Raw genomic sequence first — 19,746 nt, 5'->3', positions numbered from 1 at the left:
GGTCTATTTTTACAAACATTCACGTTGCGCGCAGTGTCTTGGAAACCTGCGATGACACTAATGGTCAGGTGGCTATTATCCAGATCGATTTGGAAAAGGCTTTTGACTGCGTTGCCCACGAACTTTTGTTTGCTGTATTAGGCCATGTTAATGTTGGTTCTGTTATCAGCGAGGGTGTGGCCCTGGCATACCGGAACTGCACGACGAGATTGATCGTTAACAAGAGTCTGGGGGCCCCCATTAGCGTGCAGCGTTCGGTGCGCCAGGGCTGTCCCCTCAGCCCCCTTTTATTTTGTATTTATGTGGAGACCCTTTGTTTGAAAATACTGAGAAACAGTAGTATTACCGGTTTCAGTTTACAAGCAGCCGAAGTAAAGCTCTTGGCGTACGCTGATGACATAGCTGTGTTTGCCGTTGACGAGGGAGGCATAAGCGAGGCTGTTCAATGTGTACGCGATTTCAGCCAAGCTACAGGAAGCGGGGTTAACTGGTCGAAGTGCCTCGGGCTTTGGCACGGAAGCTGGGCATCTACGCCCGAACGGTTTGCCAGTGTGCCTTGGACGACGACGCCAGATAAATACTTGGGCGTTCCGCTCGATGCTTATCGTGACAGCGAACAGTATTGGACAGGACAGGTCAAAGACACACGGGAGAGAGCAGATAAGTGGAAAGGAACAACCTTGTCGATTTTCGCCAGAGCCACTGTTTGCAACTTGTTCTTTATCAGCAGGCTCTGGTACGTAATGCAGGTGTTGCACTGTTCACGGCTAAGCATTCAAAAGCTGCACCGAATTTTCGCCGTTTTTATCTGGTCGTCTGAATGGGAGCGCTGCAGCCGGACCAACCTGTTCCGACGGGTACAAGACGGCGGGCTGGGACTGGGCCATTTGTTTTTGAGACAGCTGGTCAATCGTTTTTTGTTCTTTCGGGACACCAGAGACCCGTTTTTGCGTACCGTATGCCAAGTTAGGCTGCGGCATCTGCTTCCAGAATACATAGTCGGAACTGCTGAGATTTACAGTAGGGTCACCGGTTTTTATCGGGAAATCGTAGCCAGTGTAAGGTTTCTTTCCGCGCGGTTTTCAAATGACTTTCTGTCGACTGTGAAACGAAAGAAACTGTACCATGCTTTGTGCGATGTTGTTTTCCCAGTGCCCTTGTACAGGGCCTTGTACAGTGGAGGCCAAGGCAAAGATGTTTTGAAGAGAGTGAAAAAAATGCAGGTGCCGCCAGGAACAAAAACCTTCTTTTTTAAGCTGCACACCGGAATCTTGCCGGTTAAAAAATTTTTAGAGGGAAAGGAATTGTTTTTACCCTGGGGATCTCACTGTTTAATTTGCAGAAAGCCGGAAACAATAGACCATGTATTTTTACACTGTTGGGAAGGGGTTTATTTTTGGGATGTATTGCAGCGAACCCTAAAGAAAGAATTTCCACTAGACCCGTATGGCATCCGGTACTTATGCGTTGAAAATGAGGATGGGGTGCCTTTTGACTTAATAATGCTGACAGGCCTCCACTGTATATGGCGCTCCAGAATGGCAGGCTTTCATTGTGACCCAGACGCAAGACCTGCCAGGATTTACTTTCGAGAAAGCATGCACATGTTTCTGGCCATTAAGAAAGCCGCTGCGGAGCCTCCGGAGTGGCTCTCAAGGCTAGAGCCACTCTGTACTTTGAGTGAATTTTAAATTGACGAAGCCAGACTCACGCTGGCTGCCCATGTGGGGTGTGTATATAGCGTTTTTTGTCTTTTGTTGATAGTTTGTTTTGTGCAATTTTCTGTGTCAAAGCCAGGCAATAAAGAAAAAAAAAAAAAAAATCGGCCATACCATGTTGAATACGCCGGTTCTCGTCCGATCACCGAAGCTAAGCAGCATTGGGCTCGGTCAGTACTTGGGAGGGAGACCACCTGGGAACACCGAGTGCTGATGGCATTTCTTTTGCATTTTTATTCGCCCTTCACGTTTTTTTTTCTGTCATAGTTGCGCAGTGTCTCAGGCAACTATAGGAGGTGACGTTATTTTGTTATCGATAATACAATCTCATCGGCAACGTGTCCAACGTGTAGTACGTGCGGACGCGAAACTGTGGCAAAACTCGAAGCGAACCCGTGGCGTCTCGGCTGTCATTCTGACGTCTGCCGCGGCGGGTACACTGCAGATTAAACTCTAGCAAAGCCCCAAGATAGCTGGGAGGCCCAGTGTGCGCATAACACTGCGCAGAAGCGCACAATATGCGCCCACCGCACCATGCACCGCACCCACTGCCGGTCCATGTGTAAACAACACAGGCTCGCTCCCGCTGCTCTTTCCGTGCATGCCGCAGTGGTTTAGGTTCGCCAGAACGGCTGAGAAAAGCGCAGGGCAGGTAACTGCACGCTTGGCGGCTGTTGCCACGAGCGAGGGAAGTATCCATGCGCAGTTTTGCATCCTCGAGGGCCAAACACAGTACATAAAGACTCGGAAAGCACTGTCTCTCGCCATCGGCCATACCATGTTGAATACGCCGGTTCTCGTCCGATCACCGAAGCTAAGCAGCATTGGGCTCGGTCAGTACTTGGGAGGGAGACCACCTGGGAACACCGAGTGCTGATGGCATTTCTTTTGCATTTTTATTCGCCCTTCACGTTTTTTTTTTTCTGTCATAGTTGCGCAGTGTCTCAGGCAACTATAGGAGGTGACGTTATTTTGTTATCGATAATACAATCTCATCGGCAACGTGTCCAACGTGTAGTACGTGCGGACGCGAAACTGTGGCAAAACTCGAAGCGAACCCGTGGCGTCTCGGCTGTCATTCTGACGTCTGCCGCGGCGGGTACACTGCAGATTAAACTCTAGCAAAGCCCCAAGATAGCTGGGAGGCCCAGTGTGCGCATAACACTGCGCAGAAGCGCACAATATGCGCCCACCGCACCATGCACCGCACCCACTGCCGGTCCATGTGTAAACAACACAGGCTCGCTCCCGCTGCTCTTTCCGTGCATGCCGCAGTGGTTTAGGTTCGCCAGAACGGCTGAGAAAAGCGCAGGGCAGGTAACTGCACGCTTGGCGGCTGTTGCCACGAGCGAGGGAAGTATCCATGCGCAGTTTTGCATCCTCGAGGGCCAAACACAGTACATAAAGACTCGGAAAGCACTGTCTCTCGCCATCGGCCATACCATGTTGAATACACCGGTTCTCGTCCGATCACCGAAGCTAAGCAGCATTGGGCTCGGTCAGTACTTGGGAGGGAGACCACCTGGGAACACCGAGTGCTGATGGCATTTCTTTTGCATTTTTATTCGCCCTTCACGTTTTTTTTTTCTGTCATAGTTGCGCAGTGTCTCAGGCAACTATAGGAGGTGACGTTATTTTGTTATCGATAATACAATCTCATCGGCAACGTGTCCAACGTGTAGTACGTGCGGACGCGAAACTGTGGCAAAACTCGAAGCGAACCCGTGGCGTCTCGGCTGTCATTCTGACGTCTGCCGCGGCGGGTACACTGCAGATTAAACTCTAGCAAAGCCCCAAGATAGCTGGGAGGCCCAGTGTGCGCATAACACTGCGCAGAAGCGCACAATATGCGCCCACCGCACCATGCACCGCACCCACTGCCGGTCCATGTGTAAACAACACAGGCTCGCTCCCGCTGCTCTTTCCGTGCATGCCGCAGTGGTTTAGGTTCGCCAGAACGGCTGAGAAAAGCGCAGGGCAGCCCAGCCAACCAAGTAATGTTCAGGGGATATCCATATAATATAATTTATAAAATATCAGATGTCCATATAATATTCTCACAAGTTCACATTATGTCCATAGAATATCCATATGAGCTTCATTTTGATAAAAGTGGATGTTTATATAATGCCCATATTTTGTCCACATATGGTCACTCTGAGATATTTAATGGACGCTGAATAGATATTCATCCGATATTTTTGTGGGTTGTGGAGGGAGGTGCCGGGTGTTCTACGCTGAATGTAATGATGCTGTGTCAATATAACAAAGCACTGGGCAAGACCACCATTATTCTTGTGTATCTTTATTACCTAGTCAGGTACCCCACCACTGTGACAAAGCCAAGGTGCAGGCACAATCCAAGCAAAATGAGGAATGGCGGACGACTACTCTGGAGAGGTCCCCACTTGATTTCGAGTGGCCTGTGAATATAACAGAGCACAATACATAGTATTAAATAGTAGTCAAGTATCTAAAAAATGCACTTTGTGGAGAAAAACGTGCATGCTAAAGCAGTTTCTGCTTGGAAAAAATAAGCTCCAGAATGACACTACAGGCGAATACGAATGCAACTAGGAATCAAAACCTTCATTGACGTGCTATTTGTACTAAATCACAGAACTTTTCAGAAAGTGACTGCATTTAGGCACCATTTATCGTATATGCTATGCGATGCCAGTGTACGTGAAAGAACCCCAGGTGGTCGAAATTTCCGGAGCCCTTCACTATGGCGTCCCTCATAGCCCGAGTGGCTCTGGGACGTTAAACCCCATAACAAACCGTACTTCGATTCAAAACAGTCCTTATCATTCCAGCGGAGAGAGAACACAAATGGCGAACGTTTTCTAGGTATGGAAACTGCTGAAAAATTGGAAACAATATTTTTAAAATCAAGATCTATGAAATTGTCACCCTAGGCATCTTCAAATCAATTTGAAGACAGATGTGATGTAAGGGCGCATGGGTTCTAACCAGTCAGTGGTTAGGGCACTCGTCTACTGAGCCAGGCAACCCAAGGTTTGATCCCGGCTGTGGAGGCTGTGCCTGTGTGCATGCAAGGTGCCTGTGTAGCCTCCTTGCGTGCTACACAGGCACGCAAGATGCCTGTGTAGCAATGTCAGTGCATGATAAAAAGAACCCAGAGTGGTCGAAATTATCCACAGCCCTCCACACAGCGTCCCTCATAGCCAGTTGCTTTTTGACGTTAAATCCCATGAACCAAATCAAACCGAATTTTGAGAAAAACAAATTACATCAGTTATAGGCCCAAAATCTATCACCAAAACATTGGAGATCACAGTGCCAAGCTTATGATTTTGTGAAATATATTTGCTCTTTCAGTTGTATACAAAGCATTCTATCTGCTCAATTAATTAGCCTTAAATGAAACAATCTAAGCTACGCAGACTATGCTCCAAGCTTTGTGAATTTGCAGTGCACCTAATTTTGTACCAGGGGACTAAAAATGTTAGGCTACATGAGGCAGCAAACCAAAAAACTAATAGTGTGCACACAAATGCTCACAAAAATCAAAAGTTGGTTTATTTTGTTTATTGGGGTTTAACGTCCCAAAGCGACTGAGGCTATGAGAGACGCCGTAGTGAAGGGCTCCGGAAATTTCGACCACCTGGGGTTCTTTAACGTGCACTGACATCGCACAGCACACGGGCCTCTAGAATTTCGCCTTCAAGAAATTCAGCCGCCGCGGCCGGGATCGAACCCGCGTCTTTCGGGTCAGCAGCCGAGCGCCGTAACCACTGAGCCACCGCGGCGGGGCAATTAAAAGTATCTTTCTCCATAAAAGTGGATAACACGAGGTGTGGAATGTAACCTTTGGGTATGCCAGGTCTATGCAGACGAGCACACTTTTGGTCATCACTGTACACACAAAAACAGTCTCAAGCTCACAAAAGGTATAAGGGAATCAACTTGCCTCAGATTTATTTGCTTGCCTTTCCTGCAGCTGCTTCCGCCTGCAGGACGCATGCTGCAGCCATTTTTTTACCACTCTTTCTATCTCGGCCAGTGTTGAGAAATCTTGTTCGATCGAACAGCATCTATGCAGAACGATAGGACACATTCAGTATGAAAGCACACATGGAAAAAAGAGCCGTGAACGGTCGATATTGTAATAAGTCTGGTTGGTAGATCATAAACGGGGAATGCAGCATGAGGAAACACGGATGGGAACAAAACTGGAATGGGCTGGCACGTACTTTTTCATTGCCATTGTGAAAATTGTTTTCTAAATGCATCAGCATGCAATTAGATTTTGATATAACTTAAGCAATACTAGTTGGACTTCCATAAATATTTGCTAAAAGTTGTATAATGCATGCTAAAGTACTTATATGCACAAAGTCAAGGCAACTATTTTTTAAAATAACAAGAACAGGGTGCCTGGTTATGAGAAATGCACATAAATTTGTAACAAAAAGTAAAGCTCCATATTCTAGAGAAAGTGTTACACAGCGTTACTGAATTCAGTCTGAAGTGATGCAGTGTCAGAACCATCAGTTATTAAGCAGTAGATGACACAATCAGCAGCAAAAAACAAGCAGAAACAACACTAAATGAACTGCTAATACAGGTCAGAAAGAGTTAACATGCTAAAGTACATCCTTGAGGCATGCCTGAAAGGATTGGAACATCATAAGAGTTGGTTACATTAGCAGTCAAATGATGTGCAGTTAAAAAGAAAGTCGGCGACCCTGTAGAAAACCAAATAGTCATTGTTGAGGTGCCTTAGTCTTATTGTAGAAACCTGGAGTTTAACATAGAAACATGCCTTGGAGATGTCTAAAATCAAAGCTCTTTCCAGACCCAGAAGCTATAAATGTATGTTAATCACTACCGAACATTATAAATTGTGCTTCATGAAAGCATTTGCGGAACCAAAGTTGGGACGTGTGAGAAAACAGGTTTAACTCAAGTGAGTTAATTAGGCCAGTGAAACATGATTGCTTGAATTTTTGTGTTATGTTAAGACGAAAGATGTGGCAGTAGTTGGCAATTAGCCTGTCTTTAATGAAGAACTAGAATATATTTGGTGAAAGCTATTTGCTTTCCATAGGTCATGACTAATAACCTAAGAATGAAGCACGAAAAACAGTTTCATACCAGCTTTTTGTCTTGATGGAGCAAATGCAGCTAGTGAGTGACAACATACAGACAGCCTCTTTTCTGAACATGCTCTCCAAAATACCTGAAAATGAACAGGAGAGAAGAATGGTCACACCCAGTTGCATTACAGGTTTACAATTTGCAACTCTCATTTTATATAATGTAACCCCGTACTGAGCCACACGAACAGTAGCAATAATTTTCACAGCACAACTTGCATTGACACACTGCAATAAAAAGAAATTTTCAGCAAAAGTTATAGAAACCACAAGCTGAAAGACAAAAATAGTCAAGAACCAAATATCATGAAGTGAGCAACAACTGAAATAGGAGAAAATTACAAATAAGAAAGAACCCACAAAGGTTTTTTAAAAGCACAAAGATGAAAAAGCAATGTCAGACCGCAAAACGCAAATTTAAACAGAAGAGCTTGACTAAAAACAAAGCCCAGTTAGTTTTGAAGAGAAGAGCAGCAACGAAAGGGGACCTGTTAGCAAATTTTACACCAACACAAGATCTGCCAAACCTGTCTTCTTGAGCCGCCGGAGACTGGAAACTGTCTACCTTTGTAGTGAGGGTCATAGCATGCCAGGCGGCCGCCACAGGCATTCCCGCGCCACTACTGTACCATGTATCCGCTTCGGGGACAAATCCAGTTAACTAAACGCTACGCATTTTTAAGCTATCTATGCACTCCACGAACTGATAAACCGGCTGGTGAAATCGCCAGCACGAAAACTGCACAATGCCACAAACGAACACTAACACTTGTTTGAAAGAAAAGTGTGCAAAAACTCACCATTATTGCCGTCCTTCGCGTAGTCTCCCAGTACACTGCACAATGCTGGCACAGGACGGTATACGACGCGCACAAGCTTGTCGCCACAACGAAGAAAATGTGAACACGCGAAAAAATAAAATGTGCAAAGGAACGCTGAAAGGAACCAAGAAAACATCGCTTCGCGGCCGCCGCGGCTAATGATGATGCCCATGGCCGTTGGGCTGCCTAATGTCGATAGAGTTCTAGTTGCGGTTCTGGTTTGAAATTCGCGGCGTTTGTGGCTTTCAGTCTAACTTGAGAAGTTTCTTCAAGTAATCGTACTGCACATGCATTTGCTTGCATAAAATAAAATCAAAGCATGTAATTGCTGACTGCTTAAATAATTCATTCCTGAAAACTTCAGATTGCGAAAGCAAGAAAAATTAAAATCTAAAGGCAACATAATTTTAATGTGTTTCCTGGTAATGTTTGCACATTTCCAAATCTTCCACTGTGCTGAAAGAAAAACATGTATGAATGTCATCTGAATATCCACTAACTGATATCTGAATCCGATAGTCCTCTCAACATGCAGAGGATATCATACATAGACATTGGACGTTAGGACCATTAGTGGACATCCTCTGCATATTCATGGTTTGCTGGGAGGTAACTGCACGCTTGGCGGCTGTTGCCACGAGCGAGGGAAGTATCCATGCGCAGTTTTGCATCCTCGAGGGCCAAACACAGTACATAAAGACTCGGAAAGCACTGTCTCTCGCCATCGGCCATACCATGTTGAATACGCCGGTTCTCGTCCGATCACCGAAGCTAAGCAGCATTGGGCTCGGTCAGTACTTGGGAGGGAGACCACCTGGGAACACCGAGTGCTGATGGCATTTCTTTTGCATTTTTATTCGCCCTTCACGTTTTTTTTTTCTGTCATAGTTGCGCAGTGTCTCAGGCAACTATAGGAGGTGACGTTATTTTGTTATCGATAATACAATCTCATCGGCAACGTGTCCAACGTGTAGTACGTGCGGACGCGAAACTGTGGCAAAACTCGAAGCGAACCCGTGGCGTCTCGGCTGTCATTCTGACGTCTGCCGCGGCGGGTACACTGCAGATTAAACTCTAGCAAAGCCCCAAGATAGCTGGGAGGCCCAGTGTGCGCATAACACTGCGCAGAAGCGCACAATATGCGCCCACCGCACCATGCACCGCACCCACTGCCGGTCCATGTGTAAACAACACAGGCTCGCTCCCGCTGCTCTTTCCGTGCATGCCGCAGTGGTTTAGGTTCGCCAGAACGGCTGAGAAAAGCGCAGGGCAGGTAACTGCACGCTTGGCGGCTGTCGCCACGAGCGAGGGAAGTATCCATGCGCAGTTTTGCATCCTCGAGGGCCAAACACAGTACATAAAGACTCGGAAAGCACTGTCTCTCGCCATCGGCCATACCATGTTGAATACGCCGGTTCTCGTCCGATCACCGAAGCTAAGCAGCATTGGGCTCGGTCAGTACTTGGGAGGGAGACCACCTAGGAACACCGAGTGCTGATGGCATTTCTTTTGCATTTTTATTCGCCCTTCACGTTTTTTTTTTTCTGTCATAGTTGCGCAGTGTTTCAGGCAACTATAGGAGGTGACGTTATTTTGTTATCGATAATACAATCTCATCGGCAACGTGTCCAACGTGTAGTACGTGCGGACGCGAAACTGTGGCAAAACTCGAAGCGAACCCGTGGCGTCTCGGCTGTCATTCTGACGTCTGCCGCGGCGGGTACACTGCAGATTAAACTCTAGCAAAGCCCCAAGATAGCTGGGAGGCCCAGTGTGCGCATAACACTGCGCAGAAGCGCACAATATGCGCCCACCGCACCATGCACCGCACCCACTGCCGGTCCATGTGTAAACAACACAGGCTCGCTCCCGCTGCTCTTTCCGTGCATGCCGCAGTGGTTTAGGTTCGCCAGAACGGCTGAGAAAAGCGCAGGGCAGGTAACTGCACGCTTGGCGGCTGTTGCCACGAGCGAGGGAAGTATCCATGCGCAGTTTTGCATCCTCGAGGGCCAAACACAGTACATAAAGACTCGGAAAGCACTGTCTCTCGCCATCGGCCATACCATTAGAAGAAGTTCGGTTGAATTATGGAAAAAGTTGGGCAGAAAAGTGGGAGGAATTCAAAATTGATGTCAAAATGAGGGCTATTGAAAGGTCCGTAGAAATCAAGCACGCTGAGAAAGCGAAACAGAAGAACCTAAAACAGATGTTGAAAGAATTAATTACAGAGGAAAATAGAGCTCCGGGACTATACAGTGACCTTATCAGCGAAGTTAAAGCAAAGCTTGAGGTTATCGATGCGACATTGTTTCAGGGAGCTGCAATTCGTGCACGAGCAGATCGCTTGCTGGCAGATGATATGCCCAGTAGGCGAAATTTGACGACAGAAAAAAGATACGCTAGAAGAAAAGATATCGTAGAAATTGAAAACAAAGGCATTCTGACAGACAATCCCAAGGCGATAAGGGAGGCTTTCAGTGAGCATTACCGTGATTTGTTCGCTTCCAAATCGGCAGATGTACAGGCCTTTCAGGATGAATTTTTAAGTCTATTACCCCGACTGACCAGTGAAGACACTGACATCCTGTCTGCCGACTTATCAACAGCGGAATTGGAATGCGCTATTGATGAGCTTCACTTGGGGAAATCGCCAGGTACTGACGGGATAACAGCAGAATTTTATAAGGCGTTCAAACGTGAAACTGCTCTCATTTTGCAACGCGTTTATGAAGAGTCATATAGAACTGGTATTTTACCACCGTCGTTTTCTCGTGCACATGCAGTACTTATACCGAAAACTGACAATCCTGCTCAGCTTAAGCAAGTTACAGGTTATCGGCCGATAACGCTTACTAATGTTGATTATAAAATTTTTATGAAAGTATTAGCCAAACGTTTATAATCAGTTATGGACATCTTGGTTGGCCCCCACCAGACATGTGGAATTCAAGGGCGGACCATCTTCACGAATGTTCATGTCACTCGGAGTATACTAGAATGCTGTGACGCTGACTTTAGGCGAGTCGCAATGTTGCAAATTGATTTAGAGAAGGCATTTGACCGTGTATGTCATGACATTCTTTTTAAAATCCTTGAACATGTCTGTGTTGGAGAAGTTATTTTAAAAGGGGTTAAAATGGCCTATAGCAACTGTACCACGAATCTGGTTGTTAACCGAGAGCTCACAGACAGAATTGCCGTTAGAGCATCCGTGCGGCAAGGCTGCCCAATGTCACCGCTACTTTTCGCTCTGTACCTGGAGCCACTTTGCCGAAATGTAATAAATAACAGCTGTATTCGTGGTTTCGAACTGGAAGCATGTGAAACTAAAGTATTGGCTTATGCCGATGATGTGGCAGTTTTCTGTAGTGACCACAGCAGCATAGAACATGCGATGTCGGTTGTTCGTAGATTTTGTGATGTAACCAATAGCGTTGTTAACCTGGACAAGTGTGCGGGCCTTTGGCATGGGCATTGGGCATCAGCGCCTTTGTTTCATGCAAGTGTAAAATGGTCACATGTTCCTTCCAAATACCTAGGTGTACCTCTTGACAAGTATCGAGATAACGATGACTTTTGGAAGGAGAAAATTCAAGAACTCTCCACGCGTGCACAGAAATGGTCGGGGAAGGAACTGTCTGTATTCACGCGCGCAAACATATGCAATGTATATCTGGTTTCAAAAGTGTGCTATTTGTTGCAGGTCCTTTCATGCTCTCGACTTAGCATTCAAAAGTTTCATCGTCTCTTCGCAGTTTTTGTTTGGCAGTCCTCATGGGAGACGACTAAACGTGATAATTTATTTCTGCGTTTGAGAAAAGGGGGTCTTTCCTTGCCACACTTGTACCTGAGGCAGGTGGTGTCAAGATTTCTGTTTCTTCGAGATCAACGCGACCCTTTCCTGCGGACATTTCTTCAAGTGAGGCTTTCTTCGGCTTTGCCAAACTATGTTATTTCCAGTGTGGACGGGATGAGATACAGTGCAAGTAGGTTTTTGAAAGAAGTGGTCTTTGCTTTCCGGTTTCTGAATGCGCGCTTCAGTTTGGAATATCTTTCTAATGTCACGCGTAAGAAATTGTTAAAAGATTTGCTCGACTCTGTCTTCCCGGAGCCAATCTATCGATCTATGTATAGTGGAGGCCAAGCAGGAAATGTTTTAAAAAGAGTACGAAAAATGTTGGTGCCAGCGGGTGTGAAGACGTTCTTCTTCAAGTTACACACTGGGACGGTGCTGGTTAAAACATGGATGGAGGAAAAGGGATTGTTTCTACCATGGGGTGCTGACTGCTTGTTGTGTCGCAAACCAGAGTCAATAGAACACGTTTTTATTGATTGCTGGGATGCGCTGCTCTTTTGGGACGTGCTCCAGCGTACAATAAAGAAAGACTTACCCCTAACGCCGTATGGGATACGATTCCTGGACATAGAGCCGGATCTTTATAAATATGATGTAATTTTCCTGCTTGGCCTGCACAGTATTTGGCGAAGCAGGATGGCTGTACGACACTGTGATGAAGATGCGCGTTCTGTCCGCGATTACTTCAAAGAAAACATATTTAAGCTACGTGAAGTGTACAAGGAGCTATGTTTTGGAGATGAAGTTATCGAGTTGATGGGAGAGTTGTGTTCCCTGAGACAGTTTTGATTTTCTCACGCGAGTGAAACACATGTCCGTTCTTGTTGTTTGAGTGTGCAGCGCAGAACATCCTTTTATGATCTGTTGTAATCTGTCAAAACAGGCAATAAAGACAAAAAAAAAAAAAAATCGGCCATACCATGTTGAATACGCCGGTTCTCGTCCGATCACCGAAGCTAAGCAGCATTGGGCTCGGTCAGTACTTGGGAGGGAGACCACCTGGGAACACCGAGTGCTGATGGCATTTCTTTTGCATTTTTATTCGCCCTTCACGTTTTTTTTTTTCTGTCATAGTTGCGCAGTGTCTCAGGCAACTATAGGAGGTGACGTTATTTTGTTATCGATAATACAATCTCATCGGCAACGTGTCCAACGTGTAGTACGTGCGGACGCGAAACTGTGGCAAAACTCGAAGCGAACCCGTGGCGTCTCGGCTGTCATTCTGACGTCTGCCGCGGCGGGTACACTGCAGATTAAACTCTAGCAAAGCCCCAAGATAGCTGGGAGGCCCAGTGTGCGCATAACACTGCGCAGAAGCGCACAATATGCGCCCACCGCACCATGCACCGCACCCACTGCCGGTCCATGTGTAAACAACACAGGCTCGCTCCCGCTGCTCTTTCCGTGCATGCCGCAGTGGTTTAGGTTCGCCAGAACGGCTGAGAAAAGCGCAGGGCAGGTAAGTGCACGCTTGGCGGCTGTTGCCACGAGCGAGGGAAGTATCCATGCGCAGTTTTGCATCCTCGAGGGCCAAACACAGTACATAAAGACTCGGAAAGCACTGTCTCTCGCCATCGGCCATACCATGTTGAATACGCCGGTTCTCGTCCGATCACCGAAGCTAAGCAGCATTGGGCTCGGTCAGTACTTGGGAGGGAGACCACCTGGGAACACCGAGTGCTGATGGCATTTCTTTTGCATTTTTATTCGTCCTTCACGTTTTTTTTTTCTGTCATAGTTGCGCAGTGTCTCAGGCAACTATAGGAGGTGACGTTATTTTGTTATCGATAATACAATCTCATCGGCAACGTGTCCAACGTGTAGTACGTGCGGACGCGAAACTGTGGCAAAACTCGAAGCGAACCCGTGGCGTCTCGGCTGTCATTCTGACGTCTGCCGCGGCGGGTACACTGCAGATTAAACTCTAGCAAAGCCCCAAGATAGCTGGGAGGCCCAGTGTGCGCATAACACTGCGCAGAAGCGCACAATATGCGCCCACCGCACCATGCACCGCACCCACTGCCGGTCCATGTGTAAACAACACAGGCTCGCTCCCGCTGCTCTTTCCGTGCATGCCGCAGTGGTTTAGGTTCGCCAGAACGGCTGAGAAAAGCGCAGGGCAGGTAACTGCACGCTTGGCGGCTGTTGCCACGAGCGAGGGAAGTATCCATGCGCAGTTTTGCATCCTCGAGGGCCAAACACAGTACATAAAGACTCGGAAAGCACTGTCTCTCGCCATCGGCCATACCATGTTGAATAAGCCGGTTCTCGTCCGATCACCGAAGCTAAGCAGCATTGGGCTCGGTCAGTACTTGGGAGGGAGACCACCTGGGAACACCGAGTGCTGATGGCATTTCTTTTGCATTTTTATTCGCCCTTCACGTTTTTTTTTTCTGTCATAGTTGCGCAGTGTCTCAGGCAACTATAGGAGGTGACGTTATTTTGTTATCGATAATACAATCTCATCGGCAACGTGTCCAACGTGTAGTACGTGCGGACGCGAAACTGTGGCAAAACTCGAAGCGAACCCGTGGCGTCTCGGCTGTCATTCTGACGTCTGCCGCGGCGGGTACACTGCAGATTAAACTCTAGCAAAGCCCCAAGATAGCTGGGAGGCCCAGTGTGCGCATAACACTGCGCAGAAGCGCACAATATGCGCCCACCGCACCATGCACCGCACCCACTGCCGGTCCATGTGTAAACAACACAGGCTCGCTCCCGCTGCTCTTTCCGTGCATGCCGCAGTGGTTTAGGTTCGCCAGAACGGCTGAGAAAAGCGCAGGGCAGGTAACTGCACGCTTGGCGGCTGTTGCCACGAGCGAGGGAAGTATCCATGCGCAGTTTTGCATCCTCGAGGGCCAAACACAGTACATAAAGACTCGGAAAGCACTGTCTCTCGCCATCGGCCATACCATGTTGAATACGCCGGTTCTCGTCCGATCACCGAAGCTAAGCAGCATTGGGCTCGGTCAGTACTTGGGAGGGAGACCACCTGGGAACACCGAGTGCTGATGGCATTTCTTTTGCATTTTTATTCGCCCTTCACTTTTTTTTTCTGTTATTGTTGCGCAGTGTCTCAGGCAACTATAGGAGGTGACGTTATTTTGTTATCGATAATACAATCTCATCGGCAACGTGTCCAACGTGTAGTACGTGCGGACGCGAAACTGTGGCAAAACTCGAAGCGAACCCGTGGCGTCTCGGCTGTCATTCTGACGTCTGCCGCGGCGGGTACACTGCAGATTAAACTCTAGCAAAGCCCCAAGATAGCTGGGAGGCCCAGTGTGCGCATAACACTGCGCAGAAGCGCACAATATGCGCCCACCGCACCATGCACCGCACCCACTGCCGGTCCATGTGTAAACAACACAGGCTCGCTCCCGCTGCTCTTTCCGTGCATGCCGCAGTGGTTTAGGTTCGCCAGAACGGCTGAGAAAAGCGCAGGGCAGGTAACTGCACGCTTGGCGGCTGTTGCCACGAGCGAGCGAAGTATCCATGCGCAGTTTTGCATCCTCGAGGGCCAAACACAGTACATAAAGACTCGGAAAGCACTGTCTCTCGCCATCGGCCATACCATGTTGAATACGCCGGTTCTCGTCCGATCACCGAAGCTAAGCAGCATTGGGCTCGGTCAGTACTTGGGAGGGAGACCACCTGGGAACACCGAGTGCTGATGGCATTTCTTTTGCATTTTTATTCGCCCTTCACGTTTTTTTTTTTCTGTCATAGTTGCGCAGTGTCTCAGGCAACTATAGGAGGTGACGTTATTTTGTTATCGATAATACAATCTCATCGGCAACGTGTCCAACGTGTAGTACGTGCGGACGCGAAACTGTGGCAAAACTCGAAGCGAACCCGTGGCGTCTCGGCTGTCATTCTGACGTCTGCCGCGGCGGGTACACTGCAGATTAAACTCTAGCAAAGCCCCAAGATAGCTGGGAGGCCCAGTGTGCGCATAACACTGCGCAGAAGCGCACAATATGCGCCCACCGCACCATGCACCGCACCCACTGCCGGTCCATGTGTAAACAACACAGGCTCGCTCCCGCTGCTCTTTCCGTGCATGCCGCAGTGGTTTAGGTTCGCCAGAACGGCTGAGAAAAGCGCAGGGCAGGTAACTGCACGCTTGGCGGCTGTTGCCACGAGCGAGGGAAGTATCCATGCGCAGTTTTGCATCCTCGAGGGCCAAACACAGTACATAAAGACTCGGAAAGCACTGTGTCTCGCCATCGGCCATACCATGTAACCGAAAGGTTTTGCAGGCAAACTGGTAGTGCTGTTAATCTAGATAAATGCCTCGGAGTCTGGCATGGACAATGGGACTTAGAACCAGAATCGTTCTGCGGGGTTCGATGGGCTACAACTCCCGGGGTTTATTTGGGAGTCCCGCTGGACAGATATGGGGAAAATACCAATTACTGGAATGAAAAAGCGGAAGAAATGCGGGACCGGACAAAAGGATGGATGGGCCGTAATCTTTCTATTTTCGCGCGTGCAACTGTATGTAACACCTTTCTTGTGGCAAAGATCATGTATTTACTTCAGGTATTATATTGTGCACGAACCAATATCCAAAGGTTTCATCGGGTTTTTGCGGTTTTCATTTGGGCGTCTAATTGGGAACGCATTCGCAGAGATAATCTCTTCCGGAGAGTAAAGGTCGGGGGACTGTCTCTGATGCATCTCTATGTGCGGCAGGTTGTTTTAAGGTTTTGTTTCCTGCGTGACCAAAATGACGCCTTTCTGCGAACATTCATACAAATCATGTTATCCAGTGCACTTCCAGAATTCATTGTCTCTTCTTGCAGTGCTCAGCGGTACACAGTGTCTCGCTTCCTGCGAGAGGTTGTCTGGTCGTTCAGGTTTTTGAAAGTGCGGTTCTCTCTAGAGTATTTAGCAAATGTAACGCCGAAGCGATTATACAAGGATCTCATTGAACAGTTGTTTCCAGCGCCACTGTACAGAACCTTATATTGTGAAGGCCCTGGGAAAGACGTTCTCAGGCGAGTTAAAAAGATGACTGTTGCACCTGGCGTCAAAACTTTCTTTTTCAAACTGCACACCGGAACCCTTCCAGTAAAAACATGGCTAGAGGAAAAGGGCCTTTTTGTTCCTTGGGGCTCGAACTGTCTCCTGTGTAGAAAACCGGAGACGGTAGAACATGTGTTCCTGGATTGCTGGGATGCGGTGTTCTACTGGGATGTTTTGCAAAGAACCCTAAAAAAGGACTTGCCATTGACACCGCACGGAATTCGGTACTTGACTACTGAAAGTGATGTTGCACAGTACGACCAGATTATGTTATTGGGCCTTCACAGCATTTGGAGGAGTAGAATGGCTGTTCGACACTGTGACTTGGATGCACGATCGGTATGTGATTATTTTGTGGAACATGTGTATAAATTAAGAGAAGTCTTGAAGCAACAAGATTACGCTGATGATGTATTGAGTCTGATGGACCAACTTGTGTTAATGAAAGTCCATTAGACACGGTTGTCTGCCAAGAGGCATGACAACTACGAAATTTTAGTTATGTATTCATTCATGCAATAAAGAAAAAAAAAAAAAAAAAAAAAAAAAGGCCATACCATGTTGAATACGCCGGTTCTCGTCCGATCACCGAAGCTAAGCAGCATTGGGCTCGGTCAGTACTTGGGAGGGAGACCACCTGGGAACACCGAGTGCTGATGGCATTTCTTTTGCATTTTTATTCGCCCTTCACGTTTTTTTTTTTCTGTCATAGTTGCGCAGTGTCTCAGGCAACTATAGGAGGTGACGTTATTTTGTTATCGATAATACAATCTCATCGGCAACGTGTCCAACGTGTAGTACGTGCGGACGCGAAACTGTGGCAAAACTCGAAGCGAACCCGTGGCGTCTCGGCTGTCATTCTGACGTCTGCCGCGGCGGGTACACTGCAGATTAAACTCTAGCAAAGCCCCAGGATAGCTGGGAGGCCCAGTGTGCGCATAACACTGCGCAGAAGCGCACAATATGCGCCCACCGCACCATGCACCGCACCCACTGCCGGTCCATGTGTAAACAACACAGGCTCGCTCCCGCTGCTCTTTCCGTGCATGCCGCAGTGGTTTAGGTTCGCCAGAACGGCTGAGAAAAGCGCAGGGCAGGTAACTGCATGCTTGGCGGCTGTTGCCACGAGCGAGGGAAGTATCCATGCGCAGTTTTGCATCCTCGAGGGCCAAACACAGTACATAAAGACTCGGAAAGCACTGTCTCTCGCCATCGGCCATACCATGTTGAATACGCCGGTTCTCGTCCGATCACCGAAGCTAAGCAGCATTGGGCTCGGTCAGTACTTGGGAGGGAGACCACCTGGGAACACCGAGTGCTGATGGCATTTCTTTTGCATTTTTATTCGCCCTTCACGTTTTTTTTTTCTGTCATAGTTGCGCAGTGTCTCAGGCAACTATAGGAGGTGACGTTATTTTGTTATCGATAATACAATCTCATCGGCAACGTGTCCAACGTGTAGTACGTGCGGACGCGAAACTGTGGCAAAACTCGAAGCGAACCCGTGGCGTCTCGGCTGTCATTCTGACGTCTGCCGCGGCGGGTACACTGCAGATTAAACTCTAGCAAAGCCCCAAGATAGCTGGGAGGCCCAGTGTGCGCATAACACTGCGCAGAAGCGCACAATATGCGCCCACCGCACCATGCACCGCACCCACTGCCGGTCCATGTGTAAACAACACAGGCTCGCTCCCGCTGCTCTTTCCGTGCATGCCGCAGTGGTTTAGGTTCGCCAGAACGGCTGAGAAAAGCGCAGGGCAGGTAACTGCACGCTTGGCGGCTGTTGCCACGAGCGAGGGAAGTATCCATGCGCAGTTTTGCATCCTCCAGGGCCAAACACAGTACATAAAGACTCGGAAAGCACTGTCTCTCGCCATCGGCCATACCATGTTGAATACGCCGGTTCTCGTCCGATCACCGAAGCTAAGCAGCATTGGGCTCGGTCAGTACTTGGGAGGGAGACCACCTGGGAACACCGAGTGCTGATGGCGTTTCTTTTGCATTTTTATTCGCCCTTCACGTTTTTTTTTTCTGTCATAGTTGCGCAGTGTCTCAGGCAACTATAGGAGGTGACGTTATTTTGTTATCGATAATACAATCTCATCGGCAACGTGTCCAACGTGTAGTACGTGCGGACGCGAAACTGTGGCAAAACTCGAAGCGAACCCGTGGCGTCTCGGCTGTCATTCTGACGTCTGCCGCGGCGGATACACTGCAGATTAAACTCTAGCAAAGCCCCAAGATAGCTGGGAGGCCCAGTGTGCGCATAACACTGCGCAGAAGCGCACAATATGCGCCCACCGCACCATGCACCGCACCCACTGCCGGTCCATGTGTAAACAACACAGGCTCGCTCCCGCTGCTCTTTCCGTGCATGCCGCAGTGGTTTAGGTTCGCCAGAACGGCTGAGAAAAGCGCAGGGCAGGTAAGTGCACGCTTGGCGGCTGTTGCCACGAGCGAGGGAAGTATCCATGCGCAGTTTTGCATCCTCGAGGGCCAAACACAGTACATAAAGACTCGGAAAGCACTGTCTCTCGCCATCGGCCATACCATGTTGAATACGCCGGTTCTCGTCCGATCACCGAAGCTAAGCAGCATTGGGCTCGGTCAGTACTTGGGAGGGAGACCACCTGGGAACACCGAGTGCTGATGGCATTTCTTTTGCATTTTTATTCGCCCTTCACGTTTTTTTTTTTCTGTCATAGTTGCGCAGTGTCTCAGGCAACTATAGGAGGTGACGTTATTTTGTTATCGATAATACAATCTCATCGGCAACGTGTCCAACGTGTAGTACGTGCGGACGCGAAACTGTGGCAAAACTCGAAGCGAACCCGTGGCGTCTCGGCTGTCATTCTGACGTCTGCCGCGGCGGGTACACTGCAGATTAAACTCTAGCAAAGCCCCAAGATAGCTGGGAGGCCCAGTGTGCGCATAACACTGCGCAGAAGCGCACAATATGCGCCCACCGCACCATGCACCGCACCCACTGCCGGTCCATGTGTAAACAACACAGGCTCGCTCCCGCTGCTCTTTCCGTGCATGCCGCAGTGGTTTAGGTTCGCCAGAACGGCTGAGAAAAGCGCAGGGCAGGTAACTGCACGCTTGGCGGCTGTTGCCACGAGCGAGGGAAGTATCCATGCGCAGTTTTGCATCCTCGAGGGCCAAACACAGTACATAAAGACTCGGAAAGCACTGTC

General features: G+C 48.3%; 1 long non-coding RNA gene, 11 other non-coding genes and 3 pseudogenes across 12 annotated transcripts; 14 read left to right on the top strand and 1 right to left on the bottom strand.

Annotated features, from left to right (window-relative positions):
- The first annotated feature begins 1,818 nt into the window (after nucleotides 1-1,818).
- LOC149368103 (5S ribosomal RNA) lies at nucleotides 1,819-1,937 on the top strand (annotated as a pseudogene).
- A 544-nt stretch (nucleotides 1,938-2,481) lies between these two features.
- Nucleotides 2,482-2,600, top strand: LOC149368102 (5S ribosomal RNA). The gene has a single exon (XR_016287334.1). It is a non-coding gene; the product is annotated as a 5S ribosomal RNA (ribosomal RNA).
- Nucleotides 2,601-3,146: 546 nt separating this feature from the next.
- LOC149368101 (5S ribosomal RNA) lies at nucleotides 3,147-3,265 on the top strand. The gene has a single exon (XR_016287327.1). It is a non-coding gene; the product is annotated as a 5S ribosomal RNA (ribosomal RNA).
- A 2,365-nt stretch (nucleotides 3,266-5,630) lies between these two features.
- Nucleotides 5,631-8,051, bottom strand: LOC149368100 (uncharacterized). The gene is made up of 3 exons (XR_016288523.1): nucleotides 7,642-8,051; nucleotides 6,840-6,924; nucleotides 5,631-5,776 (listed from the first exon to the last, which is right to left on the bottom strand). It is a non-coding gene; the product is annotated as an uncharacterized LOC149368100 (long non-coding RNA).
- Nucleotides 8,052-8,382: 331 nt separating this feature from the next.
- LOC149368099 (5S ribosomal RNA) lies at nucleotides 8,383-8,501 on the top strand. The gene has a single exon (XR_016287321.1). It is a non-coding gene; the product is annotated as a 5S ribosomal RNA (ribosomal RNA).
- Nucleotides 8,502-9,046: 545 nt separating this feature from the next.
- LOC149368098 (5S ribosomal RNA) lies at nucleotides 9,047-9,165 on the top strand. The gene has a single exon (XR_016287684.1). It is a non-coding gene; the product is annotated as a 5S ribosomal RNA (ribosomal RNA).
- A 3,258-nt stretch (nucleotides 9,166-12,423) lies between these two features.
- Nucleotides 12,424-12,542, top strand: LOC149368097 (5S ribosomal RNA; annotated as a pseudogene).
- A 546-nt stretch (nucleotides 12,543-13,088) lies between these two features.
- LOC149368096 (5S ribosomal RNA) lies at nucleotides 13,089-13,207 on the top strand. Its single transcript, XR_016287310.1, has one exon. It is a non-coding gene; the product is annotated as a 5S ribosomal RNA (ribosomal RNA).
- Nucleotides 13,208-13,752: 545 nt separating this feature from the next.
- LOC149368095 (5S ribosomal RNA) lies at nucleotides 13,753-13,871 on the top strand. The gene has a single exon (XR_016287693.1). It is a non-coding gene; the product is annotated as a 5S ribosomal RNA (ribosomal RNA).
- A 545-nt stretch (nucleotides 13,872-14,416) lies between these two features.
- On the top strand, nucleotides 14,417-14,535 carry LOC149368094 (5S ribosomal RNA). The gene has a single exon (XR_016287299.1). It is a non-coding gene; the product is annotated as a 5S ribosomal RNA (ribosomal RNA).
- A 543-nt stretch (nucleotides 14,536-15,078) lies between these two features.
- LOC149368093 (5S ribosomal RNA) lies at nucleotides 15,079-15,197 on the top strand. The gene has a single exon (XR_016287287.1). It is a non-coding gene; the product is annotated as a 5S ribosomal RNA (ribosomal RNA).
- Nucleotides 15,198-17,098: 1,901 nt separating this feature from the next.
- Nucleotides 17,099-17,204, top strand: LOC149368092 (5S ribosomal RNA; annotated as a pseudogene).
- Nucleotides 17,205-17,757: 553 nt separating this feature from the next.
- LOC149368091 (5S ribosomal RNA) lies at nucleotides 17,758-17,876 on the top strand. Its single transcript, XR_016287276.1, has one exon. It is a non-coding gene; the product is annotated as a 5S ribosomal RNA (ribosomal RNA).
- Nucleotides 17,877-18,421: 545 nt separating this feature from the next.
- Nucleotides 18,422-18,540, top strand: LOC149368090 (5S ribosomal RNA). Its single transcript, XR_016287632.1, has one exon. It is a non-coding gene; the product is annotated as a 5S ribosomal RNA (ribosomal RNA).
- Nucleotides 18,541-19,085: 545 nt separating this feature from the next.
- On the top strand, nucleotides 19,086-19,204 carry LOC149368089 (5S ribosomal RNA). Its single transcript, XR_016287265.1, has one exon. It is a non-coding gene; the product is annotated as a 5S ribosomal RNA (ribosomal RNA).
- Nucleotides 19,205-19,746: the final 542 nt, after the last annotated feature.

This window comes from Amblyomma mixtum, chromosome 1 (genome assembly GCF_055824585.1).
Source record: "Amblyomma mixtum isolate Tamu chromosome 1, ASM5582458v1, whole genome shotgun sequence".
Lineage (NCBI taxonomy): Eukaryota > Metazoa > Arthropoda > Arachnida > Ixodida > Ixodidae > Amblyomma > Amblyomma mixtum.
Note: the sequence above shows the minus strand (reverse complement) of the source record. Positions and strands in the feature narration are given on the sequence as shown.